The sequence below is a fragment of the Lissotriton helveticus genome, chromosome 10, assembly GCF_964261635.1.
Source record: "Lissotriton helveticus chromosome 10, aLisHel1.1, whole genome shotgun sequence".
Lineage (NCBI taxonomy): Eukaryota > Metazoa > Chordata > Amphibia > Caudata > Salamandridae > Lissotriton > Lissotriton helveticus.
Window position 1 is genome coordinate 533601921 of NC_136071.1, and position 27927 is coordinate 533629847.

General features: G+C 45.1%; 1 long non-coding RNA gene across 1 annotated transcript; it reads left to right on the top strand.

Annotated features, from left to right (window-relative positions):
• Positions 1–24: 24 nt before the first annotated feature.
• Positions 25–27689, top strand: LOC144785377 (uncharacterized). Its single transcript, XR_013601844.1, has 3 exons — positions 25–247; positions 4508–4712; positions 27404–27689. It is a non-coding gene; the product is annotated as an uncharacterized LOC144785377 (long non-coding RNA).
• The last annotated feature ends 238 nt before the right edge of the window (positions 27690–27927 follow it).

Genomic DNA, 27927 nt, shown 5'->3' on the forward strand with positions numbered 1-27927 from the left:
GTGATTCGCCCTGAGGCACACACTCACGCCGCTCCTGTTCAAGGTGTGCTGACCATTAAACTGAATAAAAGACCTATGTTACTTATCTCTGCCTCCAGAGTTATACATAACAATATAGCGACGAGGTAGTAGGATGCACACCAAAGGACCCACCAAGAAAAAGGAATAATAAAAAAGGCAGAACCGGAAGGAAAAAACTTGAAAAGAAAATCGTCTTTACATAGGCAAGTGACAAAGAAAATAAAAAGTAAGTCGGAAGCTTGTGGAGACGAGAGAATGAGTAATGGACTAATATACATTTAAGTAGTAAAGGAAAAATTAATTAATAAGTATTGAAGAACAGGAGGGATTGTGGTCTATACATAAAATAAAACATGTGTGAAAAGCCAAGCTAATGAGTCGGATGTCTAACTGAAAGTATTTTGGAAGCAAACCACTCTCCTGGCTCAAACGAGTGCATAACGGAAGCGCATTTATAACAGGTGAGAACTTTTAGGAATAAGATTCAAGTACTTGTAATTTAAAAAAAAAAAGAAACAGAGCATAAAAGGAGAAGGAACTAAGCAATTAATATACTGCGTCTTTCGTGTATTTAAAAGTGTTGGTGTATATAAAAGTAATTTGAGAGAATATAAAGCATGGCTTCAGGAAACATTTATAATCTACAGCCACCGGAAGCGTTCTTGAAGGGTGCAGGTCCACCATTGGTAAAATGGGAGGAATGGAAGGAGCACTTTTGTAATTACGTTTCTACATTTGAGAAAAATGATGAACCACTAAAACCAGAGGAGAAAAAAAAGATTTTATTACATAGTTTGGGTGCAGGTGGTTTAAAAGTGTACAATAATATCGCGAAAATGTTAAGAGAAGAAGAAGGAAGAAATGTTTTCAATGATGCCATAGAAGACTTCGATAATTATTATAAGCCCACGGTGTGTGTTGCTGTGCACAGATACAAATTTTACAGAAGGAAACACGGGAAGGAGGAAAGTATAGAGGACTATGTTTCAACACTAAAATGTCCGGCAAGGAATAACAGATGTACTAAGTGTGGACTAATGGGGCATTTTCAAAAAGCTTGTAAAAGAAGACCGTGGACAAAAATAAAATATGTAGTGGACAAAGAAGAGGAGGAACAAGAATCGTCGGATGACTCGGACTACAACCTATGTGTAGTAAACGTGACGGAAGAAAGGGAAGGTGAGGAAACAAGGATGGTTAAAAAGAAAAAACCCATGTGCATAGTAGAGATTGGTGGGGTGAACCTTGAAATAGTAGCAGACTCCGGTTCACCCTGCACCATAATCAACCATAATGTGTGGAGAGAGAAATTCGAAAGAAAATTAGGAGGGCGCATGGAAAAACCTGATATAACTCTAAAAACCTTCACGGGCGAACCTATTCATCTAATGGGTTTTAGGGAACTTGACTTTGGATTCAAGGAAAGGGTAACAAGCAGTAAGTTATACGTATCTGCCACTGGCCCTTCGGTGCTTGGATGGAAGGACCAGGGTAAACTTGGCATCACCCTTAACCCCAACAGATCAGAACCCGTACTGGTAGTACAACAGGACAAGGTCAAAACGCAGGTAAATCTCAAACCACCTCTACAACCGTTAAAAGGCCCAAACATACCGTGGAAAAGTGTAGGAATTGATATCATAGGGCCCATACAATTTAATGAAGAACAAGTGAACATTTTAGTCCTAGTGGATCATTTCTCGAAGTGGCCAGAACTAAGGGTTTGCAAGAGTGTGGATGCAAATGACGTGGTCAACTTCATGGACGGTGTATTCACGAGAGAGGGTATACCAACAACAATAGTAAGTGACAAAGCAAGGCAATTTGATTCTGACATTTTTACAAAATACATTGAGAGAAACGGAATGACCCACGTAACAACATCTCATTTACTCCCGGCTGACAATGAAGCTTTGGAACAAGTAGAAAGGATAATAAAAGGGACCATTCTACTAGCCAGCAAAAATGGACGATGTTGGAGGAAGGAAGTCAACAGAATGATATGGGAATACAGAATAACGCCGGGGGAGAATACTCTGGTAAGCCCATTCGAAATGATGAAAGGAAGGACTCCTATTTCCAAGGAAAATATGGGAAGGCTCAAGACAGCAAAGAGAACACGATGGTCGGCTGAAACAGTCAGGGAAAGAATACAAAAGGCACAAAGTCTGTGCAAAGAGAAAAATTACAACAAACATAGTTTCAAGGAAATTAAAGTAAAGAAAGGAGACCGAGTAAGAGGAAAAATAAATGGACGCTTTGTAAAGGGACAGAAAAGGTTCTCAGATCCCCTAATAGTAGAAAGAGTATTTAGCAACTCTGCACTCCTTAGCGATGGAAAAATCTGGCATGCCTCTTCTATTTCTCTGTGTGCAACGCCTGATGTGAATCCTATGAACACCAATGAAGGTAAACATGTGGAGAAGGAGGAAGGTGTCGGGGAACTAGACATCTTGGCTGGTTGTATGAAGAAAGTGAGAATTTAGAAAGTGAAGGAGAAAATATAACAAGGCCTACAAGTAGCAAGGCTAGCAGAGAAGGAACTGACATTGAACTTTTAGAATCCATGAGTAAATACGGAGACATTTACTCTTCTGACTCAGAGATGTCACCTGGCTCTAAAGCCCGTGCCACTACAAGAGGAAAGAAGGATGACGAGGAGATTATGTGTGGCAGAGACGTTCGCTCTTCTGACTCTGGAGATGTCACCTGATTCTAATGTCTGTGCCGCTACTAGAGGAAAACAGAATGGCGAGGAAATGTTGTGTGAGAATGTTGATATCATCACTACAGAAGCTGGTAACCCCGCAATCTCCGAAGATAGCCAAGGGGCGGTAGAGGACAATGTGTTGGAGAAAGACTTTACAGAAAAAGGGGCATGCACCAGCAAATGTGGACGCAAGTTGGTCAAACCTTGCAAGTACCAAGACTTTGTGGCGGACTAGCCATCCAGTTTGTTTTCTTACTATGTTTACTTTAGTCGTTCATCTCTTTTATTGTAAGGTAAAAAAAAGTTCCTTAGGGAAGGAGATGTGTTGTGTTCCTTAGCTTGCACCCCCTATCTCTCTCTATCTCCCTCTCCCCTCTTCACCCCTCCTTTACATTACGTCACCAGCTGGAATGTTGACAGCTGGAGATTCGATTCTGACAGTTATCACGAGTCCGACGGTCATGAGTGATTCGCCCTGAGGCACACACTCAGGCCGCTCCTGTTCAAGGTGTGCTGACCATTAAACTGAATAAAAGACCTATGTTACTTATCTCTGCCTCCAGAGTTATACTTAACAGGTGGGTGCCAGGAATGACCAATGGCCGAGGGGGTCGGTCACGTCTCCCAGCCCACCTCCTCTTTATAAGTGGACCCAGTTTAGGGGGCAGCATCGACTCCACTCCACCGACCACCTCGTGCAGACTGAGCGCCACCTCCACCGAAGCCACCAAGATGACCCTGAGTGACGCAGAGAAGGCCGCGGTGCTCTCCCTGTGGGGAAAGGCTTCTGGCGACCTCGAGGCGCTGGGAGCGGAAGCGCTGGACAGGTAACGTCCGAGCGCGTGACGCACGAGCGTTCTGACTTCAAAACTAGGAGAATGAAAGATGAGAGGTGGCTACTGTGCGGCCAGTTTTATTCTAGATTTGATGTATAACTTTGTCCTCATAAGCTCTGTTGCCGTTGCACTCAAGACAGTTTATACAATGTTAGGTAACAATATTCAAACAAGATAATGACAATGTGACAGAATTATCACAACAAAGAAACTCTCAATGAATCTTGGAGTCTTTAATGCAGTAGACAGCCAGCCGACACGTGTTTCATCGCACTCGCGATTCCTCAGGGCTAGATGGCTGTGTTCCGGTCAAAAAGGTCGCTCAGCTGGTGCTAATTCCAACCCAGCCAGGCCCTTGACCGTAGAAACTCCGTTTAAGTGTTCGAGTGTTCGAGTGAAGTACAGTTATTCGTGGGTCTGTATCAGCAGTCTCAGGCTTGAAAATCATAAAGTGTAATTCCTCTCAATTGTTGCCCACGGCGAGTAGGGTAATACTCTATAGGTGAAGGTATACTCGAATTGCCATGTATGGCTCCGTTATCTGTGTTGAGGGTATACCCGAATTGCCATGTATGGCTCCGTTGTCTATGGTGCTTCAGGCTCGGTAAAGCGAGCCGTGGGGTCCGGACGCACTACACGCCGCTTCTTCGCTTTACCGTGGTCAAATAGTAATGACTATAAATAAACATCACACCTTTCAAATATAGACTAAAAATACTGCCTGCCTGCAACACAAATAGTGCTGTTGCTATTTCAGCTGCCTTTACTGGCCTATTTATAATCTGGCCATATGATAGCTAGCTGTGACAATGCTGAAATCTAACTAGGAAGCAAAGATTATTAAAGTGCAGCCAACCCTAAGCTTTCAGATCACTTCCTAACAGAGTAGGTGTACTCTGAAGGAAAGAAAGATAACTGCAATATTGTTTTTATATTACAGGCTTTTCAGAAGCTTTCCCCAGAGCAAGACTTATTTCCGCCATTTTGACACCAGCTCAGGATCTGCTGATCTGCGCAACCATGGTGCCAAGGTGCTGGGCACCCTCGGAGAAGCGGCTAAAAACCTTGACAACCTCGACCAGGCGCTGTCCAAACTGAGTGACCTGCACGCCTACAACCTCAGAGTGGACCCCGGGAACTACAAGGTGAGAAAATATCACAGATTATAGCAAGCACAGAAACAGAACTACTATTCTTTCTGCAGTGCCTTCACTTTTCAGCAAAAGATCAAAGGTCAAGATGGTGTTTTATTTAATATTTCATGTTTAAAATTTGATCACACTCTTTATGTTACAGTCCAAATCAGCTTAACCCACATACAGGCCAGTGTGTAAACGAATCAGTAAGTAGTAGCAAGCTAACGCAGTACTTAATTTGATCTGGTGGTTTCCGGTGCTCAGCACAGGCACTTAATCATCAACACCGGGCTTGAGGACCTGTGAAGGACACATTCATTTTGGTAGGCACCAGGAGATGAAGTGATTCTCTCAAAAACACAGGATATTGAGCCGACGTAGAGAGTCGAACCTGATTCCCCAGATATGCAGTTGGCAGCTCTAGCCATTTCACCACATCCTTTCCCTACTTGTAGGGTTTCATAGTTAGTAGTTGGTACTGTTTTAGGCGGATCTAACAGGAGAAATTAGCTGGTGTAAGCTGCCTCCTTATGAGAACCCCAGCACTTATTATTTTACAAATTAACTACATACTAAGGGCCATATGTACTAAGCATTTTCCCATAGACACAGAATGGGTTAAACCCTGTGATACATCTGGCCCTAAGGCGCCAAAAAATAAAATAGAAACCAATTCCATGTTATGTAATAGTTTAAGTAAGATCAAAGCCATACACAAAAAAGAATGCATATGCCTCTTTCAGATAAATCATCTTGGATAATATACATGTACACGTAATTTAGAAATTATCTTACAAATGAAAAAAGCAGATATTTTATAGGGACACCAAAACACTGCTGAAAAAAATACAGTCCTTCATTTTCATTCACTCCTCTGGGGCTCTGGCTGCCTTCTCTCATGGCATGCTGTAGTTCTCTGGACAACATTTTGCCCTGTCAGCCCCAAACACTCTGAAATATGTTTATTGCAGACCATGGTTATTTCAGTCATGGACCAACTCAGGGAGGGACTTGATACCAACACCCCTCAGGCCCTGGTCTTCTTGGATCTGTCCGCCGCTTTTGACACGGTGGACCATTCCATCCTTCTGTCCCGTGTCTAGGCGGCGGGCATGGGGGAACAGGTTCTGACCTGGATAGGCTCTTTCCTGGATGACCCCACTCAGGCGGTCCACCTTGCCGAATTTTGGGCCCCGCCACGCAGGGTGAAATGTGGCGTCCCTCAGGGCTCTTCTCTCTCTCCCCTTTTATTTAACCTCTACATTTTTCCTCTTATTTTTGCACTTCAACAAATGGAGGTCACAGTTTACAACTACGCTGACGACCTCCAACTTATTTTTAATTTTTCCTCCCCTTCACCAGGCACCACTAGCTTCCAATCCGTCATGCTGTTTATCCGGGAGTGGATGAATGCAAACCACCTTAAACTCAACCCGGATAAAACAGAGCTGATTTTGACTGGAGGCAGTGGCAACCCCTGGTCGCCTTCTTTTTGGCCCCCTTCTCTTGGCCCTCCTCCCACCCCCTCTCACTCAGTCAAGACCCTCGGCATCACCCTCAATCATCATTTGACACTTCACACCCACATTAGTTCTGTTGTTTCTTCTTGTTTCTTTACCCTGCGCATTAATAGGAAATTATCCTGGTTTTTCTCTCCCTCTGCACTCAAACTAATTGTAATGGCCATGGTCTTATCCAAGATCGACTACAGGAACATTATCTATAATGGTGCCCCCGCCTATGCACTTCAACGCCTTCAGCTGGTGCAGAACCAGGCAGCCCGCCTGGTGCATGGCCTATCTAAATATCATCACTCCTCACCCCTTCTCACGGCCCTTCACTGGCTCCTCATTAAACAAAGAGCCCTTTTCAAACTCGGCTGCCTCACTTTCCAAGCCCGGCGGGCACTGCTCCCGCTTTCATTACTCTGCCATTTCCAATTACAGTCCTTCCAGAGACCTACGCTCCTCCACTAAATCTTTATTGGTCATCCCCCGTTTCAAGAAAAATCGATCAGGCGGCCAGAAATTTTCGGTTCTTGCGCCCACCTTTTGGAACACCCTTCCCTTCCCCGTCAGATCCTCCCCCTCCTACACTGAGTTTCGCAAAGCCCTTAAGACTTTTTTGTTCCAGCAAGCTTTTAGCCTATAGCCCCCGGTGCCCTCCCCAGCTCAGGAATCCTATAGCACCAAGAAACTGCCTAGTGAATGTGCGCTCTACAAATTGTTAAAAATTCAAATTCATTGCCCACATGCACTGCATAATGGTATGGTACAGAATATCGTAGTAAGAATATTATTTGACATAAACATGGCGTCCGAAATATATTTTGCAGAAATATTGTCCAAATGGAGTTAAAAGTAAAAAAGCTATACCCATTGGAATGATATTTTTGCAAACAATGTTTAGTACACAATATTATTGTGATTTTTTTTCTGCAGGTGTTTCTGACAAGCAACCTACAATAGTCCATGACCATAGTCACCAATGCAATGGACCATGTTTCATGGGGTCTGAGACTTCCTTCATAGTGCATCTCCTGTGTCCATTTAATTACCTCATTTCCTTCTTCACCCCTCGTCCTTTGGTATAGGCCCTTAATTTGGCTAGCCATATAACTGGGTCTGCATGTTTCCCTGCCCATCCAATGCCAACTCTGTACCCTCATGGGATCTTTAGCGAATTTGAGAACGAAGTCAAGATAATTAGGTCAAAGATGGTTGACATGGAGGGAAACGGGGAATAAGACCATCATTTAGGTGAGCCTATTTTTTCAAATTCTGCGTCAACTTTATGGGGATGAGAGCGTGGGCTTGTATGACACCAATGGAGCAGGGCAGGGATCTTTTGTGGCACAAATATTTCCCACTATGCACCTAGTGTGGCTACTAGAGATGTAGTGTTCTGATTGCCACATAAATATAGTGTCTTCTGATTACTCATTTCAACTCGAAGTATTGGATTGTTTAATAAACTCCCGTGCAGGACAATGCATTGTTTGGGTCTAATTTTGTAAAGCATTTTTGGCTTTTGTGGCCATAGGCTGTTTGGAAACCTTTAAATTTGACATAAATGTCTCCAGTCATGGTAAATACTCCTCTGGCCCAGGCAGGGACCATTCCTCGATTAGTTAATGTATTCGAATAACACGGTTAAACCTCAATAGAGAAGGCCATGTTGGTGCGTCAGGTCCCCTATAGGACACTCCCTCCATAAATACCACAGCACTAGGCCTCGGTCATAGGAGTGCATAAAGTATTCATGAGCCCTCTATTCGATTTTACACCAAGAAACATTCCTCTGCTCTCACAAGTACATGCTTTTTCAGGCTCCAATAGGGCACTTTCTCTCTAGTCCCCAAAGGCCTACCTTCTGCTGAGCCTGTGGCCTCCCTAGAATGTACCATCGCTGTACCATTAGTTACACCCACTCTTACAGCTTCCCAAGGCCACCCTGTTTTCTAGCCCAGTGGCAACACTCTCTTCGGTGCTTTCGCAGGACTCCTCCTCTAGCGCCAAGAAGACAGCCCAAAAACGCCCTCTTTTTAGCCCCGAAGATCACTCCTTAACCGGTTTTCGCCAAGAACGACCCCTTTCTGATTCCCATGTACATACCCACTTCTGCCCCAGAAAACCCTCTATTCTGGCCGCCCTCTTCTGTAGGCAGGAAGATTTGTGGGATTTGAAAGATTTAGTGATCATAAAGTTTAAACAACACAGCAACTTCAGTCAATAACTATTCACCAGGATGGTACCAGGTAGGTTGATAAATAATTTGCAATAGGCGACAAATGACAAATGACATTATTAGAAGGAAATATTTTTTGTATTCTTAGAAAAACGAATCCTTGCAATAGCTTAGTGGAATAAGCAGCCACTGCAAATATAGTTGGCTAGTATCTGGGTCACTCATTTTATTTCTTGTTTGGAAATTGCTCTGCCCTTTTCCCAGCTTAATGGTGCTGATTTTATTGACTTTAGTGTGAGGAAAGGTTGTGTCCTCTCTGCCTCAATTTAAACCACGTACCGGCATGTTACACATGTATCATTGCAGTGGGTGCATTAATCTTATCAACTATCTTATTCGTGTTGAAAAGGTGACCTGTGGGTTCCACAAACATGCATGCAAAAGGTTTGTAACCTACTGGGATTGGTGATGGAAGCCCAGGTTCGACACAGGTCACTGATGCTGGCACGTTAACCCACCGCGCCATTTTTGTGTGTTTACCCAGTAAACTGTTAGGCATTGTCTCTCTTGAAATGAACATATGAGCCTCTGCAGCAGATGTTTTGGATCAGTGATGTATTTTACTAGAATGAGAACAAGTGAAAGGCAATTTGAACACAGGTTTTTGTGCAGCAGTCATAATACCTCTCTGAGCAACAGTATCAGCAAAAAAAAGGAAAACAGGCAGGCAACTTTATTGCCCAGTCTTAGACCTAAATACATTTTAGAGTAATCGAATCTAGAATGTTTGGCGTTATTTCCTGAAAGTCATGAAAAGTATTAGGACTTGTAAAGCCAGTGGGTCTGGGGCTGAGTCGTACGTCTGAGGTCATTAAATTAACCTCAACAGGATGAAAGACTCAGCAGCGCCGGACAGACCTTTTATTCTAGCGGCCAGCTCCCCAGGGGGCTGGAGCCCTTAAATAACGTGGAAATAGCCCAGATTTAATTTTACTACCAAATGGTAGGTATAACATGTGCCCCAAGTGTGCCCAAGTACTGTAGGCAGCTGCTGACATCTGCTCTGAGGTGACAGGGGAGTAACAACAAGGGTAGGTTGTTTCCCAAAATGTTGGATATATGTCTACGCTACTCATACACACTCCATGATCGGGATTCTTTTACAAGGGCTGCCCCAAACCATGGTCTCCTAGAGTCATTGATGGCCAAACGGGAGCAATTACTGGAATGGGCCTCCCTCATCCCCATTGTTTAGCGCCAGCAATAAAGTGTCATTATTAGTTAGTGTCACCCGTGGTGTATCGAAAGGATGGTAATGCCACACAGGGCAGTAGCGAAACGGGCAGACGTAGAGGGGGGAAGGTAGCTCTCAGTTGGCTAGGGAAGGAATACAGAACATTACACATAAAATGGGATTGCTTTAGCACACATTCTCTAACGAATACAGGTATAACCTCCTAGCTTCAGGTTAACAGTTTGAAGCTTCATGTTCACTGAGAAGAGAATTAGGAGTGCATGATGCTTGCTGCAGGGGCACAAGCGAAGGCTGGGAGTAGGAACTTTACACCAATATTCTGGGATTGAGTCCAAACTCACCACACATCAGAATGTGGACTCTTTAGCGGCCTGCCCCGTGGCAGACGAAACGTGGAAGCAACTACTAGGTGACTGCGTTAGTTCCGGACACTTGCTTCCTGGGAGCGATGCAGATTAGGGGTCACATGCAGTAGGAGCATGCGTGGAGTAGCTACTATGCTGCGGTGCGGATTGCGTATAGGCCCCCTGGACCCCTCGGCCAATTTTGTGACGAGCTTGTGAGCTGCGCCATTAATCTCTCCTGCAATGCCCCCAACTTTACTATGCTGGGAGATTTTAATATTCATCTGGATGAAGGAGACTCCCATGCCTGTCAAAAACTGTTAACAGCTTTAGAGGTGATGGAACTCAAACAAATCGTTCTAGGTTCCACACATATAGCAGGTCACACTCTTGACCATTGTTATACCAATATGAACGCGCTGAAGTTCGAAAACTCAACAGTGGTTCCCTGGTCGGACCACAACCTCTTGTCCTTCTCCTTGACCCACTATAAGCAACCAATACAGACCAACGTCTCTAAAAAAATGTGTAGGATCTGGTCCAAACTCCCTGTGGACAAATGGACATCGGAACTTAGGAAATCAAAACCAGAGTATACTAATGACCCAATAGAGGCAAATGCGCGTTTTAATCATTGGCTAGAGGAATCCCTTGAGGTGACCCTGCCTAAAACTGAACTTTCCCATCGGAAAGGGGCGAATAAAAAAACGTGGTACACACCGGAGTTGAGAACACTCAAACAGATATGTAAACAGAAGGAGAGAAGGTGGAGGAAAGACTACGGTGAAGATAATAAAAAAGTTTACAGACTAGCATTACGCAATTATAAGCAGGCTATAAAAGTGACCCAGTCCAACTATTATCAGGAAAAAATCTCTTTAGCTGCTAGTTCCTCCAGGGAAATTTTTAAAATTTTTAAAGCCTTGGTTACCCCTCCTACCCCTGTTATGGACTCGAATATGGCACTCCCGCGCTGCAGGGACTTGGCAAATTTTTTTGCCGCAAAGGTAGCGAATATCTATGCATCTTTTCAAGCGACTGCCACAGGTGACTGCAATAGGGCTAACCCCCCTTTGGCACAAGATCTACCTACGCTCAATGAATTCTCCCCTCTGGATGTCGACAAGGCCCAATTGCTTCTGGGCAATTTGAAATCTGGATCACCTAGTGACATAGCTCCACCAACCATCCTCAAGCTTGTCTCAAACACAGTAGCCCCTGTGATGCAGAATGTGATTAATACATCCTTGTCCTCAGGGGTAGTTCCAACCATGTGGAAACAAGCAAGAGTAAGAGCGTTATTAAAAAAGCCCAACCTCAATCCTGACGATTGTTCCAACTACCGTCCTATTTCCCTGTTGCCCACTGTTAGCAAGATTGCGGAAAAACATGTTAACTCTCTTCTATCCACCTTCATTGAGGCTAATAATCTGCTACATTACACCCAGACTGGGTTTAGATGTAAACAGGGTACTGAAACGTCCCTGGTGGCTGTAATTGAGGAAACCAGGAAGATTCTGGACGAAGGGAAATGTGCGGCCATACTATTATTAGACCTCAGTGCGGCCTTTGATACCGTTAATCACGCGATTCTCATTCAGAGATTGAGTGATATAGGTGTCACTGGGACCGCACTGAACTGGCTTAGCTCCTTCCTGTCCAATCGGACCTTTTCAGTATTTGAGGATGACATAGTTTCAGCCCCAATACAGCTCCAATGTGGTGTTCCCCTGTTGCAGGGTTTCTGTACTCACACAGAACTGTGCACAGAGGAGTGGAACCTCGGCAAATTAGGGTGTCCCAAAACTTACCTTAGCAACCAACTCACCCCTTACCGAGCTAGCTACAGTGTCTCATTGGACATATCAAACACCCAATGTTTAGACAAACCAGAACATGAACTTACAGTACCTCAGGGTACGTGGGACTCATGAACACTCTTTCGTTATATTATCATTACAAACCAGAACATGGAGTAAAGAAGACACATGTGCATTTGAAATGTTTATTTACTAATGCCGTCTTCTCAGGCGCAGTATCTTTGATAATACAAGTATACTTATTATCAGTAGCAAAATTATCAGCATAGTTACTAAGACATAAAAAGCGAATGGTGACAGCATGTTAACATGCTGTAATGAATAAGAGTTAACAACACTTATATCTCACCCTCCCTAACACATATATTATATTATTATCTAAGAAGGTCTCTTTGGGTTGTTTTAGGGCGGGCCCATACCTTAGTGTCCTAGCATGAAGGAATCACATCAGCATACACCAGCTCTCTCTGCATGTGCACCGCATCAAGTGTGTTAACAATTCTCGTGCAAAGCAATATCAATCCCGCCTCAAGCCCAAGTTGGCAAAGGCTGCACTTGTGTTATGACTATGAAGGCGTGGAGATCAGACCTCATAACAATTCCATATCGTGTTGCTCCTGAAACTTCAGCACTCTCCGTGCAGACATGTTTTATTAAACAAAGCAGATATCAGAGCAATAACATATTATACTCACATTCACCACGCCAAACTACTAGGTTGAAAGCTAAGTCAACAAATGAGGGTCGTGTGCAGAAGTTGCAAGAAAGGAAAAATGGCGTTTAAATCTCAAACGTACCTATGCTAACTTAACACGATATAGGGATATATAGGAGTTATACAACACCCCCCCATGATCCGAGAACGGACTAAATAAGGTAACAGAAGTGCCATCACATGAGAGCAGAATCCATTTATAAACGAGCATGAATAAAGATTCAAATATAAAAATTAATGCTAAAAAAAATAGCCCACAAATATACTGTGGCTCAAGCCAATAGGCAAGCAAAAAATAAAATGTCTTGACCAAAAGTCAATAAAATCAAGGAAATGCTATCAATCAGCATGTCAATTTGAGGCAGTGTCTATGATAAGACCGTATATGAAAAGTAAGCTGCAACAGCCTCCAGGAGGAAGTCACTGTCCTCATCAGAAAACAGTTCAGCCATCCAATTTAAAAGATGAAAGGAACATACGTGATCTTCCAGCACCGGATCCTCTATAACCATCAGAGGACAGCTCGGTGGGTTCTCAAGAAAACTTAGTTCCAAGAAATTCTGCGCTGCCGACAACACATCCCAGGGACCCATTAGTACATGTGCCACCGCCAAGGCCATAACCCTTTCGTCAGAACAAACCAACTCGTGAGCAATGATAGGACTCATCAGTTGATCAAAATCGACGTCAGAAGATGCTGGTCCGCAGAGACACAAATCAATGGCCCAAAGGAAATCACAGGTCAGACAGCGAAATACAGGCTGGACACAGGTGAAATAGGAGAACCGAAAAGATAATCCAAACGCCGTGCTTAGAGTCGCTAACGGCAGTGTGCCATAGTAATCAAGCATGCGGGTGCGAAACCGCGTCAGTAGTAGCCGTGCGTGGTCTTGCACAGGAAGGGCATCCATATTTAAAAAGGCAGAAAACCACCAATGCGCCAGCCGCTAATGCAAGCAAAAACGGGAACCCTCCAAATAAGGATGAAAAAATAGAATGGAAGAATGCAGGGATGACTCCAAATATCTTCTCAAAGGAAGTCACGAGACCACCGCTAACAACTTTAAAAAAATGTGCTAGGCCCGTTGTGGAGGATGCGTTAAAGATAGAACGGACCATGGCTCCGAAATGCAAGGGCAAATCAGTGTTTAAAAGAGCCTGAACCTCCGTGCGGGTGTTAGCAATGTGAAGCACGAAAGTTTCACGGGCCGAGCTCAAGGCCACCTCTTTCTGGGACAATAGAGCTCTTATTCTAGCCATGCCGCTGAATTCTGCTCCCAAGGTCGGTATCTGTGGCCAAATGGAAGACTCCCTATGTTCACGTGTGGGAGGATAAAGAACATTTCTGCAGCAAATAACTCGCTCACTAACCGTTACTATGAAAGCTATACCTTTAATTAAACCACAGCAGTTTTCATTATTGAGCATTAAATAACTACCATTCTCTAACAATTTAAACGTGGGGATGATAGCAGGAACTGGCGTGCCCTGTAAAACGCAAGCCATATTCGGTCTGTCCCTGTTACATGAACCGTGTAACTGTATGTGTCTACACATTAAAGAATGATCTGGCGTCTCAGTACACTCATCCCCTGTTAGATAAACCTCTTGTTCATCCTTGAAACATCTGTATGTGTATGGGAGTGACCAGACCTCATGAAGAAAACCGCTACCTAAGGGTTCAAAACGACCTATTGGCACATATTTCATACAATTTGAAAACTTATATAAAGCAAACGGCAGCGTTATTAAACCGTGGATAAGCCACGTAGCAGCAGTGGTCTCTGCCACAGAAAAAGGTAAAGATTCCAATCTTTCAATATGGAGCATAGAAAAGGAAGCATCACGCATTGAAAGCAAGCGTTGTTTGTCTGTCAAATTAAACGGTGCAAATAAAGAGGAAACATTCATGTATCCCCAGGGAACTTTACCCATTTTTAGAGTCTGTAGTGTCCATGCAAACTGCATGATTGAACGTAATTGATTTTGACCATGGTATAATACAGACACTTCATCATGCACAATATCAACAACAGACGACACAATATTATCTAATGTGTAAATTCTAGAGGAAAGCACGTTAATGCTATTGTCAACCACTGCAAGCACTTTCTCAAGATTTGCCTGATCAATAGCCCTAAGGCGTGAAGCAGCCTCAATCTGTGAGAGTTTCCAAATTTCATTGTAAACACCATATAACCACCTTTTAGACCTGCCACTAGCTGGGCCCTTAATGAAATCATTCAAATCCACGTCTGCATTCAGTTTGGAAAGGTGATACTTAACCGCAGGTAAAGTTGAATGTTTCAGCCAAGCTTGACACAACTTGCCAACTGAGTAAGAGGTGACAGTATGACTCAAATCAAAACGGGGATCAGATCTAACAGTCTTAAAACCGTCAGTTATATTTAAAAATCTCTTTTGGCAAGAATCAGCACCACGGTGCCAAAGCAGCCAACCCTTGGGATTCATACTGGAAATGTTAAAGGAGGAATTCAGAAGCAGAGCCTGTATATCTCTAATGGACAATTTAGTAAAATTACTCCAATTCTCATATTCCTCCAACTCCGGGAAAGACGGGGTGTTTAACCTTTTAGATGTAGCCAATCCAAAGCACGTGGTCTGGGAAATGGTTTCATTTAAAAACCACATATGATTTGGGATGAGACATGCACGGTGCAAAGCCTCAGTGCCTTGTACCTGCCAGGCCCTTGAGCCCCAAACTGATTTAAGGTCTATGGTATCCTTCCATAACTCATACCCTCCAGTAACTAATTGATCCAGGAAGGCCTTTGAATATAACAATTTTGTATTTGTAAGTCGAACCTTGGACAGTGGCTGTTTGTGAAATTTAAAATAAAAGGACTCGGGATTGGACTGATTAAAGTCAGTGAAATAAGTATACTTTTTAAGAAACGTTTCTGAACTCCCTTGTGTTGGTGCTGGGCAATGTTCCCACTGAGTAAAATTAACCGCATCCCTTCGGGAAGATGTCTTGTGTAAGAAGTGATTGCCATAATGTTGGTAACAGAACAATTCTCCATAATTAGCAGATTCTAAATATAAATCCTCAGCATCAAAAGCAGCATAATATTTCAAATCAGAAAACAAACTTTCCACAGCATTAACATCCCAATCATCAGAACGAATGTTTTGTTTCACCACATCCCCCATATTAACTCTTAGTACATTAGGGACATTAACGACTTCCGTTGGACCATGTATCTGAAAACGAACTGCATCCCACGCGATTCCATCCAGAACAGGCCACGCTGTGATGTTAACCAAAGTCAAGTCTCTTTTTAATCTGTGTGTAGAATGTGAAGAGGAAAGTGGGGCCAAAGTTCCATTCAAATGAGTAATGCAAGTTCTCTCCTCGACATAGTGTCCATTCATAATGCGAAAAAAATAAAACACAAAACCAATTGACATAAAAAGGTAAACTGAAAAAAGGACCAGCCAAATGTATATCCAAGGAGGTATCAAAAAATGTTTTTTAAACAGGCTAGCATATACTGCAATTTTAGAGGGTTTTTTCGAGGCAAGGGAAGCAGAGTCAAATGAAAATCTGGATTCCGTGGCTAAACGAGCTTGCATGTCAGGCATGGACAAATCAGTGGGGTATGTATAGTCTGTCTCATCAAGGTTAGTTCCTGGTAAATTATTCAATAATGGACTGGAAACAGCAGGTAATTCGATGGCCACCTCAGGTTCATTATTAGAAGCAGTGGGCATAATTGAATTTCTCACAATGGAAGGACAGGAAACAGCCGGTGTCATGCTAAGAAGAATCGGCCACTCTGTGTATCTTGACATTGTCAATAGAAATAAACCTGTTTTCCTTACGACCTGGAAGTGGTGGTAAAATGACTGTTCTTGTGCCCTTCACTCCAAGCACTGGGACCGGAGCTCGATAGGAGGGACCAAACTCTTTCTTGTTTTCGATCTTCTCTCGAACCAGTTCTCCAACTTGGGGTAGCCAGCCAACTACCGGGATCTGCAACGCATCATCCGATGTGGAGGGCAAATGTTCCTTTGCAAGAGTGTCTCTCGTCTTTTGTAGATTCTGTAAAACATTGCAATGTTCATCTGCGTCAAAGGAAGTGGCGCGAACCACCGAGTCTAGACCGTCAAGGTCAGGGACGAACATCTTGATGCCAAAGAGCATTTCGTATGGGGTCCGCCCACCCAGAGACCTTCTAGGGAGATTATTAAGAGCACGCTGCACGCCATAGAGGTGAGCCAGCCAGTTTCTGCCAGTGCCTATAACTCGGGCTGTCAAAGATTGCTTTAAATCACGGTTCATTCGTTCAACTACACTATTACCCTCGGGTCTGTAGGGTGACGAAAACTTGACTTGGACCCCCATCGAAGTCATGGCATCCTTATACGCCTTAGAGGCGAAAGCCGGACCCTGATCCGAATGGAAGGTACCACAGGCAAAAATCCCTATAAAGATACGCAAATCTCTGATGACAGTCCGGGAATCAGCGCTGCGATGTGGCCATACCCACACAAAGCGTGTGCATGAGTCAACTGCTACTAAGATGTATTTATACGCAGTATCAGATGAAAACGGACCGCAGTGATCTAAATAAACACAGCCTAGTGGTTTATTAGAAATGTACAACTGAGTCTGAGGCGGACGCGTAGCAGTTGAAGGTTTAATCTGCTGGCATATGTCACACAGAAGGACATAATCACGCGTCTGTTTGTACAGTCCCCGCCACCAGAAACGTAATTGTAATTGAGTTACAGTGGCCGAGACGCCCGCATGCGCAGACGCCACACCTTCATGAGCCGCTGTAACCAAGTCTGCTCTGCGATCCGAGTTGGGAATCAGCCGTTCCCCAACATCAGGAATTGTCACAAAAGGAACCTTTTCGGGACTTAAGTGGTATTTATACTTCGAAGGGAATCCCGGAGGATGTTTACTTCCCTTCTCAGAGGCAGCAATCGCTGCCAAGATGTCGCTATCAATCTTGGTTTTAGACCTAGTAACTGCTGCAACTAAGTATGTAGATACTGCTGATTTCGCCGCTTCATCAGCAAGCGAGTTGCCAACAGCGTGAACTCCCACGCGCTGATGACCGAGAGTATGAATCACATAAACGAGTGGCAACATAGCCTTAAGCTCTGCCACTCGAACCCAGATCATTTTATGTTTTATTGTGCTACCCTTGGAATCATGAAAATCATTTTGAATCCAAAAGAACAAGTTTTCATTGTAAGACTGGACACAGTAGTAAGAATCACTTACAATTAGAGTAGTAACACTTGGATCTGCGTACTCCAAAGCTAGTAAGAGAGCACGAAGCTCTGCCAATTGTGCGGTGCAATCGCCCAGGGGCAACGTGTGTACCTCCCTGGAAATGAACTCATCATTCAACATAGCACCGACCACAATGGCGCATGCGGAAACGTAGGCATGTTTAGAGCCATGCGCAACCTGCGCCGACCCATCAGTGTAAATGATGCAATGGAAGTCTTCCAAAGGTCGCATCGCCAGAGGAGCAGGATGAACGAATTCATACTGCAAGTACTCCTGCGACCGTAAGGAAGCGTCAAAAATAAACATGACATCTGCGGATGACAATGACGCAGCCCACTGTATCCACCGAGGGTGCAAAGCCTTTGAATTTGGTACACTGGCTTTCGTGACTGCCTCTAAATGAGGACAGGGTGTTACCACTAGCATGCGCTTCCCCTGCGACAGAGCTCGTTCCTTTAGAATAGCCATCTGTACAGCAGTTAAAACCTTTTCTATGGTGGGAAACCGCATCTCAGCCGAGGTGTACAAGTGTGACTTGTAAGCAATAGGTACAGTGTCACCTTCATTAAAAGTGAGGTACGTGAAACCCACCGTCCCAGGAATTATTCTTATGACCAGGTTGGTGTGGTTATCACGAGTCAGTAAATATTTAGAAGCGAGCAGATCAGCCTGCAAGGATTGCAAAATGGCTGAATGCTCAGGCAGCCAGCATGATTTTGAGAAAGTTGGTTGTATCAAAGCATACAAAGGCTTGATACGCTGGGCATATTCCGGAATGTAAGTTCTGCCGAAATTCAAAAAGCCCAGTAAGGATTGTAATTTTTTCAGAGTTGTTGGTGCGCGCAATTGTGCGCACTTCTCCAAGAAGTGAGGAGCCAAACCTCTACCTTCATTGTTGAGCTCATAGCCCAAAAACAACACTGTGTGTTCAGCAATGTGCGATTTTGCAAAGTTGAATTTGTAACCCATGTCTGCGAAGTTGCAAACAAGAGAATTCACACGACACAGATGCTCCCAAATATCGTCGTCTGTGAGATATATGTCATCCACATACGAAAAAGCATCAGGGTCGAGTGCCTCCAGAATAGAGACAATTCGAGCGGTAAATACACCAGGACTATTCTTGTAGCCCATTGGAAGACGCCGGAATTGCTTTTGGACTCCAGCGCTTGTAAAACTGGTCCATTGGGAGCTAAAGCTGTCCAATCTGTGGGCATAAAAACCATTGGATATGTCAAGCGTTGTCTTGAAACGCTTACGCACGAGACTATCCACTAGGGCAGAGCCGTGGGTATTCTGTACTGCACAGTTACGGCAATGCGAGTTCAAATGCCGGTAATCCAAAACCAAACGATATGATCCGTCAGGTTTATTCACAGTAAAAAGGGGATTATTCATCGGTGACACACACGTTTCAATAACTCCCTGATATTCCAATTGTTCAAGGATTTCCGCGACGGAAGATTTTGCTTCACGCCGAATGGGATATTGAGGTTGCGGCTGCGGCTGAGACCGCAACGGAATTTCGTGGCAAGGCGACAATTTATCCCAACCACATTGGTTACGGTACAGAGCCGGCGCGAGAGCCCGAGCCCACTCTTCTGCAAAATGCTGCGCATGCTCTTTCGAGACAGTGTTCGCGAAACTGGGTAGGATTACCTCCTCCCCTCGCGGCGCCGCGAGCACAAAAGGTGGGGGCCAGTCAGCCTCCGAAAGTAAAATATCATATGTAGAAGACAGACTCTCCCAAAATACACCTTTAACGGTACGCTGTATGTCACCTTCAATTAACAGGACAATTTCATATAGTCTTTCAGGGGGAGCAAGTCTCGTATCCGCTGTTTCTATCACAACGTAGACTTCAGTCGCTGTCACCCTCAGTAGTGGACGCAGCGCCTCTCTGACTATGGTTATCTCCGCCGCGCTGTCCAGCAAGGTCAGAGCCCACGTCAGATTCCGAAGCCGCGTTCTCACTATCTGTGGCATATCGATGCGCTGTTAAGGCTGCGACTTTCTTTTTCGCAAACTGCGGACGCCGAGGCGTAGAATCCTCCTGCTTCACTGCGCCGTCCGTCTGGCGGGACTGACCACGTCCTTGTTGGCCACCACGTCCACGTCCACCCCCTCCTCCTCCACCGGTTTTCTGGGCCGATGTGTCCTGAAAGGAACGAGGAGAGCGTTGATCAGAACCCTGAAAACGATCAGGTGATTTAATCATCGCGCGGTCGCGCAAATCATAAACTTTTTCGGATGGCGCAGGAGCTTGTATTGCAGGAAAAGAACCCTGAGTCTGCATTGTCTGCTTCCCCTGTGTCTGTTTTTTAGGCCAATTTTGTTTCTTGGACTTTGGCTGGGCATCTGTCACTGCAGATTGCCCCTGTGGTTGTTTTTTCTCCTTCACTGGAAAATATTTCAGACCTCTACTTGTGCGGCCAATCGTTTTATAAGCGGCCACCACAATCTTTGCTAACTGGCGGGGTTTGTCGGCATCGGGCAGAGCAGCCAAAGCATTCGACACCTGAAAGTTAACTGCATCTCCTTTAACATTGGAGAGAATGAGATCACTTACAATCTCAAAAGAACCACACAGGCGCATACCCAATTCAACCGCTGCCTCTGGACCGTGATCATTCTGAACACGTCGAACGATTTCAGGCAGGGCAGTCATAGACGGGGTGCCGAAGCACCTTGTATAAACTGCCGCAAATGTTTTTCCCCAGCTGTCACAGTCAGCAAGTTCAGGAGTAATATCCTTCGGTAGAGTAATCGTCAACATTCTATGTTTATCAGCAGGAGTAGAATTCGGAAAAACCGCCTCCAGTTGATCAAACTTCTCCGCTAGCCAGAATGGGAAGTCATCGTTGTCAACAGGACGCGCACCAAAAACCGAATTTACCATCACTGGATTGAGACGCATTCCGCCTCGTTCCATGGGAGCGGCCGCACCCCCCTGGGGACCACCAGGAAGATGTCGACCGATGTATTGCACTAAAGCACGAATCACGGAAATGGAAACTACATGAAGCCTGCGAATTTCTGCCAGGGTACAAGCCCCGTGATTCGGGTGCGGGGTAAAGCCACCCAATGCAGGCCAATTCGTACCTGGAATCGAGAGTGGACCTAACCTCGCACGGGACAAAGAGTGGGGGAGGGCGCCATCAAACCAAACTCGATGCTGCCAATGATCAATAGGTATTTCCAATGCCCTGTATGGCGTATATTCAGCCGGGACATCCGAGGCGGTGTAGGAGTGGAACAAACCAGAATTAGCGTCCACAGCCGGAAACGTAACCCAAGAGTAAAACAACTCGTAAGGAAACGCCGGATCTGCACTTACCACGAAAATCACAGCCATCCCATCTACTGGGACCTGGTACGTCTGAAGATGGTTGCGTACCGCTACGCGACTATGCTGCGCAATAGCCACCGCTGCCGCCATTACAGAATTGGAAACAAGAAAACACAAAGAATACTTTGTAGCACAACTGGGTAGTAATCCAAAGAAACCGTTTAAGTAAGAATCAAGCTTGAATAAAGACCTATTACAAAAAATAGGTAGGTTTCACCAACACCCCGTTTTCCGGAAACGGATGTGAAGGGGTTAAGGCATGAATGATAAACTACTCGAGTGTCATGATATAATACCACCGAAACCGTTGGGCGCCATGTTGCAGGGTTTCTGTACTCACACAGAACTGTGCACAGAGGAGTGGAACCTCGGCAAATTAGGGTGTCCCAAAACTTACCTTAGCAACCAACTCACCCCTTACCGAGCTAGCTACAGTGTCTCATTGGACATATCAAACACCCAATGTTTAGACAAACCAGAACATGAACTTACAGTACCTCAGGGTACGTGGGACTCATGAACACTCTTTCGTTATATTATCATTACAAACCAGAACATGGAGTAAAGAAGACACATGTGCATTTGAAATGTTTATTTACTAATGCCGTCTTCTCAGGCGCAGTATCTTTGATAATACAAGTATACTTATTATCAGTAGCAAAATTATCAGCATAGTTACTAAGACATAAAAAGCGAATGGTGACAGCATGTTAACATGCTGTAATGAATAAGAGTTAACAACACTTATATCTCACCCTCCCTAACACATATATTATATTATTATCTAAGAAGGTCTCTTTGGGTTGTTTTAGGGCGGGCCCATACCTTAGTGTCCTAGCATGAAGGAATCACATCAGCATACACCAGCTCTCTCTGCATGTGCACCGCATCAAGTGTGTTAACAATTCTCGTGCAAAGCAATATCAATCCCGCCTCAAGCCCAAGTTGGCAAAGGCTGCACTTGTGTTATGACTATGAAGGCGTGGAGATCAGACCTCATAACAATTCCATATCGTGTTGCTCCTGAAACTTCAGCACTCTCCGTGCAGACATGTTTTATTAAACAAAGCAGATATCAGAGCAATAACATATTATTCTCACATTCACCACGCCAAACTACTAGGTTGAAAGCTAAGTCAACAAATGAGGGTCGTGTGCAGAAGTTGCAAGAAAGGAAAAATGGCGTTTAAATCTCAAACGTACCTATGCTAACTTAACACGATATAGGGATATATAGGAGTTATACAACACCCCAGGGGTCATCCCTCAGCCCTACTCTATTTAATATTTACATGAGACCTTTGGCTGAGGTGGTGCAACCCTGGGGAGTACAGTTGGTAACTTATGCTGATGATACTCAGCTTATCATCTCCCTGTCGGGGCAGGAGACGACTTATAACAACCTATCCTCCTGTCTTAGTAAAGTTCAGGATTGGATGAACGACTCTTTTTTGAAGCTTAATGGAGCTAAAACAGAGGTCATGATGTTAGGACATAAACCACCTACCTCTGTGGATATGTGGTGGCCGGACTCTTTGGGGCAGCCTCCAACCCCTAAGGAGCAAATTAAGAGCTTGGGAGTGTGGCTCGACCCAGCCCTTAATTTTCAGGTCCAAGCCCGGAAGGTAGCGGGGACTGGTTACGCCCTCATGAGAGCACTCAGAAAATTTTTAGGACTACTTCCCTTTGAGGCTAGAAGGATCCTAGTCCAATCCCTTATACTATCTCGATTAGACTATGCCAACGCAGTCTATCTAGGGGCCCCTAAAGGGACAATCAAGATCCTTCAGACCATCCAAAACTGTGCTGCCCGATTGCTACTAAACATCCCACGCAGAACCTCTGTCAAACCAGCATTGAGGCAATTGCATTGGTTGCCTGTGCAACAACGAATTCAATTTAAAGCGATGACTATTGCTCACAAAGCCCTGCATAACTCGGGACCAGACATTCTTGCACCCTTGTTTATGCCTTATCAAACATGCAGAACCCTGAGATCCAGCAATAAGAATCTACTGGCAATCCCCAGGATCAGGAGATCGCGCACCGGGGGCAGACGTTTCGCTCTACAGGTTGCAAAGCTCTGGAAACAATCTTCCAGATGCTATCCGATTGGAGGAGAACCACCTCAGGTTTAGAAAAATGCTGAAAACCATGCGCTATAGAAATGTGTAATCATTCATTCATTCATTCATTGCGGAGACATGGTCAGGAATAACAATTTGACTGTTAAAACATATCTGCTAGGCTGTGCTTCAACTATTCCAAGTATTGATCTGGCAGGGATTTGCCAGGACATTCACTGTAATAATTATTACAGCTACGGTGATAAATTTCATAATCACACCACTTTACTTCTTGGACAAATATCACTGGTTGTCCATTGCATCAGATACAATAATGCGAATAGTCACTTACCGGTCCTCGGTATACTGTTCCGAATGAAAACAGCTAACGTAGTGCATATTAAGCATAGGAAAGGTGAACAAATAGGATACTTTGGAAAAACCTCCTTATGTTTGTCAGAGTGAGGCAAACTAAGTAATAGCTTCTGGAAAAGAGCTACAAGCGATTTTCTGGGATTAAATTCACAAATGTAGTCAAGGGGTGAAGCTAGGATTGGCCCAGGTTGTGGTTGGCTTGTGCACCCTGCCCCGGAGGCCAAACCTTACAGCTGACTTGCGTGTGGGTGATGGGCCATTCCTATGTTCTCAGGTTGGTACAATGGGCTACGTCCGAGAAATGGAACTTGGCTTTCGCGAGGACACAAATCCTGTGGTTGGGTGTTCCTGTAATGCAATGGGGTCACTGAAGTACAAGCTAGAGCAATGCAGGGTGGGGAGGGGTGGTCCTCCCAATATCCCCCTATTTCACCTGGGAGGGAATGATCTGGTCACGCTGGGGAGGCGGGTCGGCTAGGCAAGGAAGCTTTATGGTAGCCAATCCAGGTTATGAAACAGAGAAGCATGGACTAAGCGAGGATGTGTGTCTCCTCTTGTAGATATTGACAGGTAATGCCAAACAGCTTAATTCAAACTGCAGGGTTCACAGGAGGTGGAGGGCCCTGGGCCAGGTACACTTAAGCGGGCGCCCCGAGTCAGTGAATTAGGGGTTATTCAGGTCCTAAGGTGGCAAGATCCATGTTGTTGGTAGCTAGTCCCGTGAGAGTGAGACCTGCCCTTCTAGCATAATCAAGTGCATGTAGGTTCAGATGGGGCGTTACCATGCGATAACCGTGGTATCCATTATGTAGTAAAGCAATTTGAGGCTCAAACTAGAATAGCACCCTGCGTACGGGGGGCCCCCACACAATACCCCACCTTTCATCTGGGAACGGGTTGGGAGCGGGTGAGCTCCTGTGGTCTGAGGTTCCTCGCAGGGCCAGATCACCGGTAGCGGTAGTGCATTCCCGCAAGAGGGTCGTAGATCCATGCAGAAGTTCATGGGAAGAGAGGCATGTGTTTCATTGGGCAGGTACCAATACGAAGAGAAAACGGAAGGGTACTATGATAAAGGTGCACTAAACAGCGACCGAAAGTAGCTAGGTGGGTGGGGGGGCTCTGTCATCGACGTGGGCCTCCTCCAGAGCTGTGGCGGAGTACAGGGCGATCTGGAAGCAGATGGACAGTAAGGGTACCTCTGCGGCAGAAGGATACAGTCAAGATACCTCTGCCTGGCACAGTAAGGGTGCCTGAGCCAAGCACCTGGAGCCGAAGGAGGTTCCAGGAAACAGCGTCGGCGCCCCGTTAGTCCTTCGGGCGGTCGGGGGGCCTGATCTCTCCGCCCTGACAGGGGGGGGGGCGGGAGTATAACGAAATGGTAATATGAAGCACCGTTAGAGCATCGTCTCGCCGTGCAAGATGGCTCCTTAGGCATGCGGGCCAGCGAGGGGCTGCCGCTTTGGATCGCCTGTAAGATGACCCACCTTAACGCTATACCTGTGCTGTACGAAATAAACCTGCAGCAGTTCTTTCCCACAAATATGTCTCATGAGTTTCCTTGGTATGTAAGTGGAATTGGCATGCGGGGCGAGCGCTGGCGGTGTGGGCACTATGGGGCTGAGTCGTACGTCTGAGGTAATTAAATTAACCTCAACAGGATGAAAGACTCAGCAGCGCCGGACAGACCTTTTATTCTAGCGGCCAGCTCCCCAGGGGGCTGGAGCCCTTGCAAGTCAGTGTTTAGGGCAGGGGGCGCTCTTTCGTTTCCATCACCCCCCCGCCCCCACCCCCTTCTGAGATTACCTGCTGAAGGCACAAGAAGGCTCCAAGAGAGAGACATGGAGGTAGGGGGTAGAGAGAAAAAAATCAGAGATGGCGAGAAAGAGAGAGGGAAGTTCGACTGATGGAGAGAGAGAAAGAGAGAGAGAGAGTTGATGAATTCCTAAAGCAGCTGAATTTTTCCCAATCTTGAATGTCTTTGTTGACTTCCAAGGTGGACTGGTCTGGAGGGAACTGAGAGGTTTTTCCACAGATTGGTGACTTGGAATGGCAGGATGGGGGAAGGAAGGGTGGAGTAAAGCAGAGTCATGTCCATATCACACAGGGGCACTGGCCGCTAGAGAAATATCACAGCTTTCCATCAGACCACCTCTTTCAGCGAAATCACCCGTTTTACTGCTACCCAAATCAATGATACAATGTCATTGATCGTTGAATGATGAGCATTTTAATTATTCTTGTACTTGTCGCTGTGCACGGGTTTCTGCTGGAGCGTTAACCCTCTAAATCACCTCGCTCTCTTATCACTTATTTGAACTGCTTACCCTTACATACTTACCTTAATACTCTTCTTTTCTCTCAGCCAGTCCTTTTTTGTGGATTTGTTTTCAAGAGAATGTTTTTAGGGCTCAAAACACGAATTCGAACGTTCCATCATATCACTCTCCCCTAAAGAGATTTACACATTCCACACTCCATGAGGGAGGAAGAGCGCCACCCAATTGCTTTCTGAGTAGTGAATAAAGGAAAAATAAAATGATAATAAAACAAGTTATTATCATTTTATATTTCCTTGCTACGCCCGTTATGCCAATTCAAGGGCGAGGTGGGGCCGGGACATGATGATTGACACTGGGAGGGTAAAGGGAGGACGAGTGGTACACACTGCTACAAGTGCGCATGTCTGTTTGGCCGGCCGTCTTAGGTTTTTCCAGTCCAGCTGTATTCCACAGCCGGGTGGAGAAACAACACTGTGCCAGAGTGAGTGTCAAACCAGTCCCCTTAGGTCAATCCTCATGCTGCTCTTATGCTAGGTATAGCATGAAAGCAGCATCTAGATTGGATGGGGAGTCTGCGATGTGTCGCAGAGACTGCTGGGAGCATGAGAGCAGAGTAGCACCGAGGTGTGAGGCGGCCGGCAGCATCAGGTAAGTCTTTTATTCATTTATTTTAACCGCAGTGCAACCCCCATACCCCTACCACCACCCACCCCACCACTTATTAATTGTATCCGTTGCCACTGGGTTTACATGTTGTTTATGTTAAATTTTATGTAATAAAGGAGTATGGAGGAGGGACGCAAGCCCTTGAGATGGAACTTAATTTGTGTGGGCTGTGGCTGGGGCAGGGTCTCTGTTTCTGGATTTAGGTGGGCTGCAGTCTGGGCAGGGCCTCCACAAACCCCAAGCTGTTGGAGGTGGGCTGCATCCGAGGCAGGGCAACCACCGCCCAGCAGCTAGGGGGCCACCATCACCGAGTGGATTATAGGTAGTGTTTTAAATGGAAATATAGAAGTGTTAGTACTCACTAGAGTCGCTGTTTGCTCCTGAGAAGTGCCAGTACTCTCCCATTAAATATAATTCAGTAGTGCAGAAAAGTGCAGGTACTCTTCCTTTCAAATTAAAGAAGTGCAGGTACTCCGCACCGGACAGTACCGGGCCATTTAAAGCACTGATTGAAGGCGGGCCATGGCTGCCCGCTCCCCTCCAGCAGATGAAGGTTAGCCAATAAAACAAAAATATGGGCCATGGCCATTTTTTACATCAATACCAGTCTGAGATTGTGGCTCTGGTGGGTAAAACAGCTGTTAAATCCCAGATTGCGGTCCATTCAACACCCCTCTCTGGTTTTGTCTTCTACAGGGCAGCTCTTGACCTGTACTATAGCTGCCCGTTCCATTCTTGTATGTTTTTCCTATGTTACATGTCAGTGTGCAGCTCACTGCACACTGACTACCGATCTTTAATGCTGCTTGGTGAATCCGGGCACTATCTGCGGTGTTGTTACTATTCAAGCCGTTTTGTTCTTTCTCTTTCAGCTGCTGTCCCACTGCATTCAGATTGTGCTGGCCGCCCATTTCCCTGCTGACTTCACCCCTCAGTGCCAGGCTGCCTGGGACAAGTTCCTGGCCTCAGTATCTGCTGTGATGACCTCCAAATACAGATGAAATGTACCTCTGATGTCAGAGGGATATGTACAGTAAAGAGAAGAGGAGACAGAGGATATACCTCTTAGGACACCTGGATAATAGCTGATTTTCAGTATTTTCTGTCTTTTCAATAATGTATCACTGTTACTTTATTAAAATATATGTTTAAAAAATGGTTTATGTTGTTGTACTATTCATGCACGATTTTTTCTTAAACATAATTGTCACGTGTTTTTTGCTCAAAACCACAGTGCGTGGAAGAGTTTTGAAGGAAATTTGCAATCTGGTCCAGAGCAGGAGAGATTACAAACTGGGCCTGGTTCAAAAAGCCGTTTACGCTCTTAAACCTGATTTACAACTGCATGTTGGTTTTGCAGTCGTTTAGCCGCTTACTTCCATGTACTAGTGCAGGG